The sequence below is a fragment of the Argiope bruennichi genome, chromosome 2, assembly GCF_947563725.1.
Source record: "Argiope bruennichi chromosome 2, qqArgBrue1.1, whole genome shotgun sequence".
NCBI classification, from domain to species: domain Eukaryota; kingdom Metazoa; phylum Arthropoda; class Arachnida; order Araneae; family Araneidae; genus Argiope; species Argiope bruennichi.
Genome location: NC_079152.1, coordinates 66677638 through 66691102, shown reverse-complemented (window position 1 = coordinate 66691102; position 13465 = coordinate 66677638). Strand labels below are relative to the sequence as shown.

The following is a 13465-nucleotide window of genomic DNA, read 5'->3' as shown; positions in this document are numbered from 1 at the left end:
CTTATTCACGTGTATTGCATATATTATAGTTCATTTAGTTACTTGGTTCTAAAACGGGATTCATCTATAGCATGCATCTTCAAAAAAAGAAAAAAAAAAAAAAGACACATTATAGGCTGCAATGTGCTATCTTTACGCGATCGTTACCGACCTTTTGCAAAAGTCAACTATAAACATGTTCTTCCAATCACAAAAATCTTTAAAAAGAGTCAAGTATTCAAATCATATTCTTTATTTTAAAAGTTCAGCTATGAAAATTACGAAATCTAACTTTTTATATGGTGTTTATAATTACATTTAATAGAATTTTGCATACTATAAAGAATATAACACAGTTTGACTTGTGTAGGTTAGTTTAGTTACATTAAAGTCCCGCTTTTAAAGCAACACCATGGCTATTATGGGGGCGGTTTTCGTAATTTTAAACCGCGGTCAGGTGACGAGGATGACACCTGAGCTAGCACCCCCCCTCTCCATACTACACCAGCTGGAGGACGTTTGGCCTGACAGATTTAACGTGCAACAGACCCCCTTACACGTAGGTTCTTCTGTGGAGTCGGCTCTCGAACCTGAAACCCTACGGTTCACGAGCCCAGACTTTACCCCAAGCCACCACGGCCCACCTTGACTTTTATAGGAGACACAATGACAGAAATATTTCTCATAAATTGATTTGATTGAATGTACGAAACTTCCGATGATATATAATGATTAAATAGACTAGCAGTATCTCTTACAAATTGATTGAATATACGAAACTCCCGATGCCTAAATATGTAGATTAGAAATATTTCTTAAAAAGTGATCCGATTAATTATGCGAAAATTTCGAAGCTATGTCATTCAGACTGAATATATCAAGCTATAATAGACTATTTAAAAATAAAGAAATGCTTAGGAAAACTCGAATAATTGGCATCGCAGTACAAATGAAAAGTAGGATTATAACGAGTTGTAAAAACCAGAATAGTACCCTTGTCGTTTATTTCCAGTTACATGTTCCGCCACCATTCATAAACCGAGGTAGCTAAAACTTTTAAGAAAATGTATGTAAATTTCTGGTCTTCCAAATGCTAAACAATTTGTTTTATAAACTTTAGCACCCACTTAAATCTTTAATTTAACATAAATGATTAATTCAATTGAAAAGATTCGGGGAAAGAATATCCTCAGATAACGTTAACGTGTTACACATTGAATATACATAAATGCATTTTCCTATGCATATATTTTAAAAGAATCTACACTTTTAGTTCAATTTTGATAGAAATTTGGTGCGTAGTTTTAAAGCCAAGATGAAACTCATAATCAACTATTCAATGTCCAAAAGTAAATTAAAATAATTTACCCAAAAATTTAGCAAGTTTTTGTGTTTTCTAATTATATTTTTCAATTATATCTCGCAAAAAGGTTTATATATTATCTTCCGATTCAGATAATTGCCTTTAATTACATATACCTTACGCCCATTCAATGTTTTCTTTGATTTTTTCTTAATTTCAAATTTTATTTGATACATAATTTATAATAATGATTTTATTATGATGAAGAAATTAATTTTAATACGGAAATTAACCGCTTAATTATTTTTTCTCATAATCTGCTTATATACTATGGAAGGATTAAAGCGATTTTAAATAATTTATTGCCTTGTGACAAGTTTGAAGGGCGATGATTAGATGTCTATATAAAGCAATAAATTTAAGCAGATTAATTCCATTAAATTCAAATTTTCCAATTTTATCATATAATTGGGTGAAATTTTTGATAATCGCCTACCATATTTATGATTTAGTAACAAACACTACGGCTGAACAAGCTAATAAATAGTCAGTGTGTGCTAATATATAAATAAAAATCATGAAGTCAGTTGACGATTATCATCATAATGTTCCAAAATGGGGCATTAATATAAGAAATCACTATATAAATAAAAAAAAAAGAAACTGCTATTAATCATATAAAGGGGAATTGTTAGAATATGAGCACTTTCATTCCTAATTTAACTTTTAATTTAAGATACTCAACAAATATGATGAATCAACCAACATTAAAATATACATATTTATCTTTCAAAATATAAATAATATTTTAAATTCTTCATCCATGAAATTCGGATTCAAATTTTAACTCGTCATGTGCGATACCCTGAATTTCTCTTCGGATTCCTGTAGATGCAATAACCGAAGCATAAAACGTTGGATATAAATTATTAAACGGAAAGTTGACTTTATAAATTTTATTACTTTGCTGTATGGCACGCTTGGCTGAGAGACTTCACTTCGGATCTTTCACATGCAAAAATGCCTAAATCCTTTTACAGGAAACAAGAATTGCTGAAAATGTTTCCCGTATCAAAGGGACCTTAACGAAATTCCTTTTCCAGGGTTTTTCACTTGGTTCGCTGAGTGCTTCTCTTCAAGCTTTACATAGAGCAGCCTTCACGCCGTGCATTTCGAGTACGTCGCAAACTCAATTTGCAACGAAGAAAAGTAGTCCCACTCCCCTGAAAGTACTGACAGCAAAAACCAACGACACTTTGTTGCACTCGCTGATTTAACTTTGGAAAATTCCGAGAAAAAAATTCACATAATCATGTGGAGAAATATTTCTCTCCGATGAAAATTTTTATTTTTATTTGTAATGCTGCAATTATAAAGGTACTGCCGAAGTCGATTTATAACAAAATATTCAAATTAGCTCAAAGTTTTTTGCTTTATTCAAAAAGGAGATATTTATCATTGAGTTAGGATAAAATACATTAATGTCTAATCAATATTAAAGTGTTGTGAATTCATGAATTCACTTTAAATACTTATGTTATCATTAGTTACTGAAATGATAATGGATATTATTAAAACTTTTAATAATCTAATTCCTCTTTGGAAAAAACTAAAGCTCTCAGAGAATTTCATTTAACCATAATTTTAAAATAAATACATTTATTTAGAAAGTACATTAAAATGTACCATATAATTATATTTCTATGCATTTCATCAATTTTTTTGTTTGTATTGCTTGCCAAAGTGTTTATCTTAATGATCATGAGTAAATATTTTAGCTGAAAAGAAAATCTTATTTATTCAAATTCTCTACCAGGAGGCGCCACTCGTTTGGAACTAAAATTCCATTAAATTGCCGATAAACTAATAATCATAGGAAATTATTAAAATATTATTCTGCTATTACCAACACAAAATGCTATAAAACACAATTATACTCTTAAATACTGAAATATTGATTAAAAGATGTCATTTTCTCACACAAATAAAATAATTTAGAAAGGTTTAAAATTAAAAACTTATATATTTTACATATTGAGACATTTTTTTCCCAAGTGAATAACATAACCCTAGAGGAAAAACACAATCCCAAGGTTCCCATCTCTCTTCCTCAACATAAAATTGGGAGTCTTGAGTAAGGCTCCCAATAATGTTCGTGGCATTGATGAATGCAGCGAAATTTAGATCCCCAGTATTAATATAACATTTTTATTGAATCTAAAATTTTGCGAAAATATATATTTAAGAGAATTTCTACAGCCCGAAAGACTCCAAAATTTGGCACGAACCTGCAATTCAAGTTAAACATAACATTCCGAATTTCACTGATTGATATCATTGCCTTTATTGCGAGAATACAGACAGACAGAAGGTCAGTCGTTTGGAGACCGGATTCACAATTCAACAAGTATAAATATTTTTGATGTTAAATCGGTGTATCATATTTTATCTATCTAGCTAACTATTAGTGTTTAATAGTTGTCGAGTTGTCATATTCTCAAGCAGCCAGATGTACAGACTTTCTGTACATCTGGCTTCGTTTATATTTTAATGGACTTCGTTTATATTTTAATAGAAATTTTCAGATTTGCTGGTAATTCCATATACTATAGTGGGTGTGTTGCGATTTTCTAATGAACTGCCCGGTTTTAAATATACTTTTTTACAGTATATTTAAATTTGTGTAGTATTTTTTTTAATATACTACACAAACACAGCTACACTACAAAATTTACAAACACACATAGATGATTAGGTTAAAGAAAACAGTATGGTGGAGGGATTCCACCGTTTCCAGCCGAAAGCATTTGGCGTTAGTGCAAGGGTTGCGCATTTGGGAAAAAGTCGACCTCAGGATGCAGGTTTGTCGTTCAACTGCTGGTCATCAGTAAAACGCCACAAGGAGGCACTCTCTGCTCAAGGGGAAAAAGAGGTGCTTCAATACTAAATTTCAACCACCCAGCTCAAAAAGTTTTGAATTATCAAATTCATAGGCAGAGTGACAAATATACATAAACATGCATAAATGCATACTTCCAAAAATGCGTTTTTAGATATCTTGGAGGTTCGAAATGTGGAGATTCATCAAAATCTGGAGTTCGAAATTTTGATATAAATATTTATCAAAATTATAATATTGCGTCTATATTTGGTATACAAGAAAAAAAATATCTAAAAATTGCAGAAGAAACTATGGGCAAGGTTAAAAATAGAGGTAAGTGACAAAATCACTGGATCTTTCAGAGAAATAAAGATAATAAATATAATTCTGCTATCATAGATGGTCATCTGAAATTATTAAAAAAAAAAAAAAAAAAAAAAAAAAAAAAAAAAAAAAAACCTCAATATTGTATATTATGTTTCAAATTCAGTATTTTTTCTCGGTTGTCTAAAATTTATCCATTCTTTTAAGGATTTAAAATCTATGCATTAATACAAAATGTATATGCTGTGATTGAAACAATTTATTGCTTTCATTACCAAAATTGTTTCGAAAAGTATTTCGTAACCATTAGTTTTTTTCTTCTTTTTTTTTGCACTGTTTTAAAATACAAACATAATATTTCATTTTAATATAGCAAAAATATTAGTTTTCAGATTTGTTTTAAAATTCGTGACGTGAATAAAATAGTACCTTGAAGATCGAAATTACAAAATAATTTTATGAATGAAAAAAGAAAGAATATCAAAAACTTAAGTAAAAAAAAAAGAAATATTCATAGCAGTAATTTTCATTTTTATAAATGATTTATCGATTCACACTAATATTATTTATATTTTTTTTAAGAACCATCCAGAATTCACATAATGCAGACAATGAAAAATACGTTATAAAATAATATTTAGATGCAAAATTCTCTCTTCATTTTCTAGTTGTGATTAAGTAATCAACTTCTGTCCATTTTCAGATTACTATAATTTTTTCTAGAGGAAGACGTGTTATGCAAGTTAAATGGGTCCCGAAATAATTATATCCTATATAGTAAGTCAAAATATAAACAATTATGAATTTTGGAAAAATCAGTAATTATCAATTATTTCAGTACTGATTTGTATGTATCAAAATTTATATGATATTATGAATACCTCGGAAAAATAAAATATTCGTATCTTTCCAGAGTTACCATATAGAGAATTATATTCTAACCAGTCAAATATTTTTTTTTCATGTAATGCACCCGCTTTAGTATCTTACTTAGATTGGGACACTAAATTTAGAAACAACGTATTATATATAAAATCTTAATTTAAATACCAGTTAATTTACTATATTTTATCCTAAACTAGTCCATGTTACTTTATTATAAAATTCTCTTATTTCCTGATTGACTCCACCCACCCACCTTTTATTTCATTAGTTCAAATACGAGCTCTAAAAATTGCTTTATCGGGAAATTTCCTGCTCCGAGCGAAAGGATAAAAATTCCTAACACTCACGCATTCCTTCCTACGACACTTAAATCGACAAATGTAAAAAAAAAAAAAAATCCTAAAAGAAACTCTTAATAAAATCATTAAGAGAAAGACGTCTCTCACTTCTCTCATGTGTTCTGGTATGAACGAATGTGTTCCTCGTCTGCCCCTTCTCGTTAAAAAGTAAATTGAAGTTTATTCCAAAAATGTCTTCTTTATCGGTCATGTATCTGCAAATTCACGTCATTATTTATATTATAATTTAAGCAGATGCGTAGCCGTGAAGTAGCTTTTGTAAATTTTAACTTCGATTTATTTCACTACAGGAGACATTTTATTTCAAAGAAGCAATGATAGAACTGAAGTCTGTTTACATAATGATGGATATAAGTGCAAAAGAGAAACTTTTTCCCTTCAGTGATTTTACAATGAGATTTTGATAAAGAATTCTTTGGAACATATCGGTTTAGGAAAGGGAAACTTGGGTATATTTAAAACAATGTTGTAAGCATTAAAGATTTGTATCCCTTCACTGAAACTTTGAGAAAATGCTGAGACCAGCAGTTTTATAAAGTTCGCGTAGAATTAAATAAAAAGTGTGAATTGGATCAGGAAATAAGGCAACATTTTTGAACGAAGTTAATATGGGCTAAATTAAGATAAAAATTTGGAAATTAGGATTTCAATTAGAATAAGAGTTATTTATATAATATATATATATATATATCCTATTAATTTAAAGTTTCTTCTTCAGATTTCTTCAGACTTCTTCAATCTTCAGATTTATATAGTATTCAATAATTTAAATAAGTGATTTTCTCTAATCAATTGACATCGATAGCCATTGATCAGGCCTCTACTTCAGGATTTTAACTATTTTTAAATGGCCGACCCATTTGAAAAGAATACGAAGGTTTATGTGGGGCAGACCCCCAGAGAGATTATGAGGAAGACATCTAAATTGATTCCTTCTTTCCAAGCTTCTGCTCCATATCAATGGCAGGATATTTGGCTGCTAACGAAATTTTAGGTAAATTGGGGCCGTAAATTAGGCCATTATTAATAGGCTTTGCTTCAGAACTAGAGATTTTCAAATTTGCAACCCGAATCCCTCGAAGATCCGAGAATCTGAAAATTAGAAGTTTGGAAAGGGGTAGATTACAAAGTTGTCGCCCTCCTTTTCTCACCAGGATTCAAATGTGTGAGTTCCGTATTAAGATAATACGAAGCATTTAATAACAGAAAGCTGATAAAACTAACCAAAACGTACCTATTTTAAACAAACATATACGCGTATGAAACATATATGATCAAATTTATAAAAGAATTTCAGATTGATAGAAAGCATTTAGTCTATCAGCAAATTTAGAAATCCGGAATCGCATATTTACAATGGAGTCTCAAAACAGTCATTGGAATCCATGCATTCCAAGCTTAAACAGAAAATGCATATATAAATTAAACTAATAACTAAAAACTTCCTGCCGAACTTTAAAATGAAAATTTTAAGCGCAAAGGGATGAGTAATAGATGTCAATTTAAAGCGAACTATCAGTAAGGAAATTTAAAATTCTGAAAACATGTGTATACAACGAGCTTCTCACAGTCTCAGTTTGTCGTCACAATTTGTTTAAATTTAAACCAGATCTTGCATGTAGAAGCTAAGCTAGAAATAAAAAATTTAATACATAACTTTTACATTGAAAACCTTGAATGTTAAGGAGGGAGTACTAGAATTGAATTGAAAGCATGAGGCTAAATATTTTCAAAGTGCCATGCAAAGAAGATTGTAATTCCTAAAAATCATTATGGGAAAAATCGAATGTGAAAAATAAAACCGAATGAGTGGGAAAATATAGTCCCTCAAAAAGAGAAATCAATAATACGTTTTAATAGGATACAAGTTATCAACATTATCATTCTTGCTGTTTTATTGCTTTATCTCATGTCGCTATAAATATATCGTATACGTATTTCTATTTCTCGTTTATATTTTTAGAAAAAATAATTCATTAATAAATTTTATTGCCCGAAATGATAAATTATAAACTGATAATTACGAGTATTTATTTTCATTATGCATAAAAACAGAAAATTGAAAAAAGTAAACAGTTTTTTCACAATTGAGCAACGTGGCAAGGAATCATATATGTTTAGAATGCGCAATGTTTTCTATTTCTATTTTAGATTATCTTTTTTTCTCATTTCTTCCTAAAATGCAAATATATATTGCATTTTGTAAACATTATATTATATATATAATTATTTTTAAAAGCAAAAGATTAATCAAATTATAAAAAAAAATATTTTCCTATTGGAATTTAAATACAATTTCAAAATGGCTTCTAAGAAATTAATCCCTAAAATTTCCAAATTTAGAAAAATAGATTAATAGAAAAGCTTTGCGAAATGTAAGTTATTCCAGATTATTTGAAAAATCAATATGTTATTGAATATATCATATATAAAACATACGCACAGCAAATAAAAAAAATCCAATAATAAATTGATAGTAATCAGCTTCAATATGACGAACCAAACTATGAAAAAATTTAATACCCTCTGCATAAATAAAATTAAAAACGCCAATGGAAAGTACTAAACTTGATTACTTAAATAAGCATTACTCAAGCTCTTATTCACAAAACTTTGATACTTGAAACGTAATGAATATTTTTAGAGAGAAATTAAAAGTATAGAATAAAAGAGATTCATGCATTTTTCACTTGATTCCATTATGTGGATGAAATTTATCCATCACTTACTTTTAGAAAACATTGGTTTTTTGTAATTTTAGTAGAAATTCAAAATTATAAATAAAATATATAAATGCTCTTGAAAACATCAAAATAAAATTTTCTACTTATTTCAATAGATTCTTCAAGTTAATCTTAAAGTTTCTTAATGAAAACAATTATTTTTTAAAAAATAAAAAGTAAATAATAAAATTTCGAACATTATATTAAAAGAACTATATTTTCTATAAGAAAACAATGAACACTCTTTTGATCTTAAATAGAAAATAATTATTTAAATAAAAATTAATCATTTGTACTACGGATTAAAAATTAAAAATAATTTTTGCTAGTCCTACACAGATTTATAATTCCATTTTAAAATTTGTAATCTGTATGAGGTTATAAATTTGTATGGGGTTGGAAGAAATTTTTAGTTTCTTTCAAAAATATAGCATAATTATTTTTCATTTAAATAATTATTTTCTACTTTTTAATTTTGTGTGCTCGAAATTTTGCAATTAATTTTAAACTTACTTCCCAATGGGATGCAACCGCCGACAAAATTTGCACCGAACAAACAAGGAGTTAATATTGCAATTGTATATGTTTGAAATTTCAAATATCTAGCTCATTGGTAAGTAAATTTAAAATGAATTGCAAAATTTGTACCGAGCAGACAAACAGAGATGAAAGCGACTTAAAATAGTATTAAATTAAATAAACAAAAAAAAACTATTACTATGGCGCCATCTGTCGCTAATAAGATTGTTTACATGCATTAAAATCCTAGACTAATTTAAACCTTCAGTGCATCATGTAGCCATTTTGCTGCATGCTCTTATTTCGTTTTATGAACTTCACATGACTGTTCCAAAAGGCAACAATGAGTGACTGGAAATCCTTTTTTGAATGCTTTTTGATAAACATTTGTAGAAAAGACCGGTATGTGGCAACAACGTTCTAGAATCAGATTTAAACTGGAAACTTGAAAAACACCAAAATGACTGTAGTACGAAAATATCTACCATTTAAAATAGTATCACAACATTTTTTTTTTTTTTGCATTATAAAAATATATTGGTAAAAAGGGGATATATATATATATTGGAAAAGTGTCACTAGGATATTGTATATTTCTTATATTAGCCATTTGGCTCCTTTTTTTTCCATTTCACGAAACAATTAAGAAATTCTTTTAATGATTTTCCTAAATTATATGCACCTATTCAACACACATTTTTTTTTTTTTGTAACAAAATAAAAAGTCATGCATTTTAGGGTTAAAATCGATTGCAAATCTTGAACCAATCACAGAAATAGAAGATAAGAAAGCGAGTTCGTAAAAACATGCTAATTTTTTCCCCTTTCTTTTTGTAGATCAAAAATAAAATAATCCCCGTTTTAATCTTGAAATGAAAAGTGATTTTTTTTTCGTATTAATCTGTAGGAAGCCTACAAATGAGAATTAGAAATCTATAGTATTGGTGTACAAAAAACGACATTCTTAAATATAAAAAGTATTCTTCTTATATAAAATGCATTCACCTTTCGACACTACTGTTTATTTTTTAAGAATTAAATCTCTCATTCTTAATTTAACTGCGATAAACAAGTTTTACTTTTAAAAAAAAGACCTTTTTTTAATGCACTTTTTTTCCATACAATCAGATTACCAAAAAATACTGAAATTCTTGCTTCGTATGTGATCTTCATATTTCAAAGATAAATTATATATTTTTAGTTTAACAATCTTTAAACATGCTCAAGAGAAAAGATGTAAATCCTTACATCTCTGAAAATTCTCTTTGTTGGAAAATAAAGGTGAATTTAAATCCCTTCCAATTTTAAGAAAAATAGAACGCAGAGTGAGAAAAAAAATGTAGAAAAAAATTCTCTAAAGGTAGAAGGTTGTATTCATATTGTTTCTAAGGTGCATAGAATAAATATTATTTCGGAAATATGATAGAAAAACTGAACACATCCTTTGAAGAATATTTTGGTACGAATTTTTTTCCTATCTTAACCTGCTTACCTTTTTTTTATATTTAGGCGTTCTTGTCAAGTATAACGTTAAAGAAGGTCTTACTTGAAGCTTTATTATGAGCTCATGTTACATTTTTAGTGTCAAAGAAAACTAGAAAAAAAGATCGGTTAAAAAAATCTAACCGAAGAAAGATTTTATTGCCCTGTGTTTTATCCGTTGCTAACAAGGTAAGATTTGCATTTTTTTCTGCCCTTTTTTTAAAACTAGTTTCGAAAGAATTCGGAATACTAAAAAAAAATATTTTCTTGTATATTCTATTTAGTAAATACTTCTAAATCCTTAGTAATACTTCAATGTAATAGAATGCCTTTTATACATGTTATAAATGATGAACATGGGTTATTTTGGGAAATTTATCGCAAAGATTGATTCAATTCTAATCTTACCTTTTTATATAGCTGACCATTAAATACAAAATCTTTAGATTTTATCTACAAAGAATTATACATAATTGTGGCAATTCATTTTACTGCTTTATTTAAATGTATTTATTTGAAAAGAATAAATATTATATATATACATTTATCACCGTCTGTAACGCCAAACGGAATTAAAAATAATGCTGTCACTTTGTTCTGCGTCATTATCGAATTTTTATGTGTAAAGTGACTGATTTATCGCTGTGCGAATAACTTAAACATCAATAAATAATAAAAATCAATGAGTTGAAGTATGCCGTTTTTATTATTTTTTATTCAAACTCGTTCATTACATTCTTCCTTTACGGATCAAAGTAAACCTTATTACTAATATTTTCCTTTGGTATTTTTTTTATATATATTTCGTATACCGCATTTCATTTTTCTTTATAATATCGCTATTTGTTTCATTTTGATATGAATAGAAAAAAAAATCCCAACGTAAGGAAACAAAATCTTTCATTTTACTACATATTTTCATCTAAAGTATATTACAAGCGATATATAATTCTTAAGTCCACCAATGTGCATGAGATTTTCAATTGTAATTTTCATTAGTTATTGCGTGATACTAAAATTTGAGATTCTGTAGACCACTTGCCCCTGGCGAAGCATTCACAGATGCACTTGGGAAAAGTCTTTGGTAACACGTAGCGAGGCCACACAATTCATCTGATGATTTATAGAAATCGGGAAAAGATTTATATTTTTTAAATGATTTAAATTTCGCCTAAAACTTGTTCCAGCTAAAAATCTCAGGCGATCGGTCACGAACATAATTTTTTCTTTTCTGATATTCTTTAACCTGCGAACGTATACAACACGCCACTGCGGTTTTATGACAAAAATATTTCAACTTCTCTGCGCAGTAGTTAACAAGTTACCATCCCATCTAGATGAGCATACCATCTACTAAATATATAGATTCAAAGTTACCACCATCACATGAAAAGCTTACCGATTAATTTATTATTTATAGTCTTAACTGCAATATAGCTGCTAGCTCAGAATTTACTTCATCTTGCGCGATTTATTTAAGGAAATACGTTTCTTCATCCTTTTCATGTACGTTGTGTTGCTGATTTTTTTCTTTCTTTTATTCCACAGGTAAATAAATAAAATAAAAAAATTGCATTACTTTTAATTAAAGCACGTAAACGTACTTAAACAAATTTAAACTATTTTAAAATTACTATGCTTATTATTACAAGAGAATCAGTTAATTCTTGATATAATGACATAACTTCGATTCTCTAATTAGTTTCTTACTAGCAAAAAAATAACAAATAACTAAAAGCCACAGATAATCGTAAATTGCTATAAAATAATGGTTTGTGTATTTGCAGGGTGAATCGATATTAAAAGGTCTATGGGAAACAAATTTATATCATTTTATCGTATTCGAACGTTCTTAATTCCAATGTTTTTATACTCTAATGCCTAAAATTAAAAAAAAAAAATTCTGAAAATTTATACGAATTTGGAAACTTTATTTGAGATCTCAAAATAAAAAAAAAAGCTTCCATTATCCTGGATTTTTTTTAAAAATAAAGCATTGAATGCTTTTATACTTATTTTATTTACTTTTAATTCTTAACAATCGATTTTTAAGAAGTAACATGATATTTCATTAATAAAATGCGACATTAACTTTTTCACATAAAAATTTATTCAGAAAATTGCTTATATGGAAATGAAAGAGGAAACATTTCTTTTATTGATAAAAACTATTTATTTCTAGTAGAATTTGGATTTCTACTGATATTTAAGATATTTCTAATAAATAGAAATAAAAATATGATACACACCTGACAATTACATCTTTTTATATTTATACTATAACAGAATATAAAAAAAGAAAATTCATAAATACATATGAATGCTAATAAATAATAAATTTGTTAGACACTACACAACTTTAATTCTAGACTAAACTTATTCTTCAATGATTTAGTCTTTAACAGATAAAAAAATATTAGGTTATATATGGAGATTTTTATATTAAGTATTCAAAAGGAAAGAATGTTTTGTAAAAGAAATACGAATTCGTTTCTACTAAAATAATAAAGTCTCTAAAAGATTTTGTAATAAAATGACTCAGTTCAAAAACATTTTTACGGTACAACCTATGTTATAATTCTATTTTCAGCAAAATTCATATTTTTATAGTTTTATTTCAAGCCAATACATTTAATTTTCCAAAGAATAATATGCTTAAATGTAGTGAATTTTAAGTAAATTACTGCATAACTTTATTTTTAAAAAAATTTGAAATGCGCTTTTCTCAAAATTAATAATTTTATAAAATTTCCAAAACTTTGTCATAAATTTTGAAATCCTTCCGTGAAAAAATTTTTAAACTTGGTAAGTTGATTTTGCATATCATTATCTAAAGAACGTACTAGTATAATTCCAATTGTATTAAAATTTTGAATTCCATAGTCCGTTATTGCTTTGACAGTTACGCAAATATTAAGAAAATTATATATTATCAATTTCAAAAATTCATAAAATTTTTTCCGGATATTCATTAGACTCTAAAACACCTTCTATATAAATGTTTTTTAAA

At 27.7% G+C, this 13465-nt stretch overlaps 1 protein-coding gene across 3 annotated transcripts in view; it reads right to left on the bottom strand.

The window, feature by feature from the left end:
• The window catches only part of LOC129961847 (agrin-like), a 467273-nt gene that overhangs the window by 392384 nt on the left and 61424 nt on the right, over positions 1-13465 (bottom strand). The window contains exon 1 of one of the 3 annotated variants that reach the window (XM_056075438.1): positions 8968-9013. The exons of the other annotated variants lie outside the window; for them this stretch is intronic. The gene's annotated coding sequence lies outside the window, so the exon portion shown is untranslated. Of the gene's footprint in view, positions 1-8967; positions 9014-13465 lie in introns of those variants that run through there. 3 annotated transcript variants of the gene reach the window in all.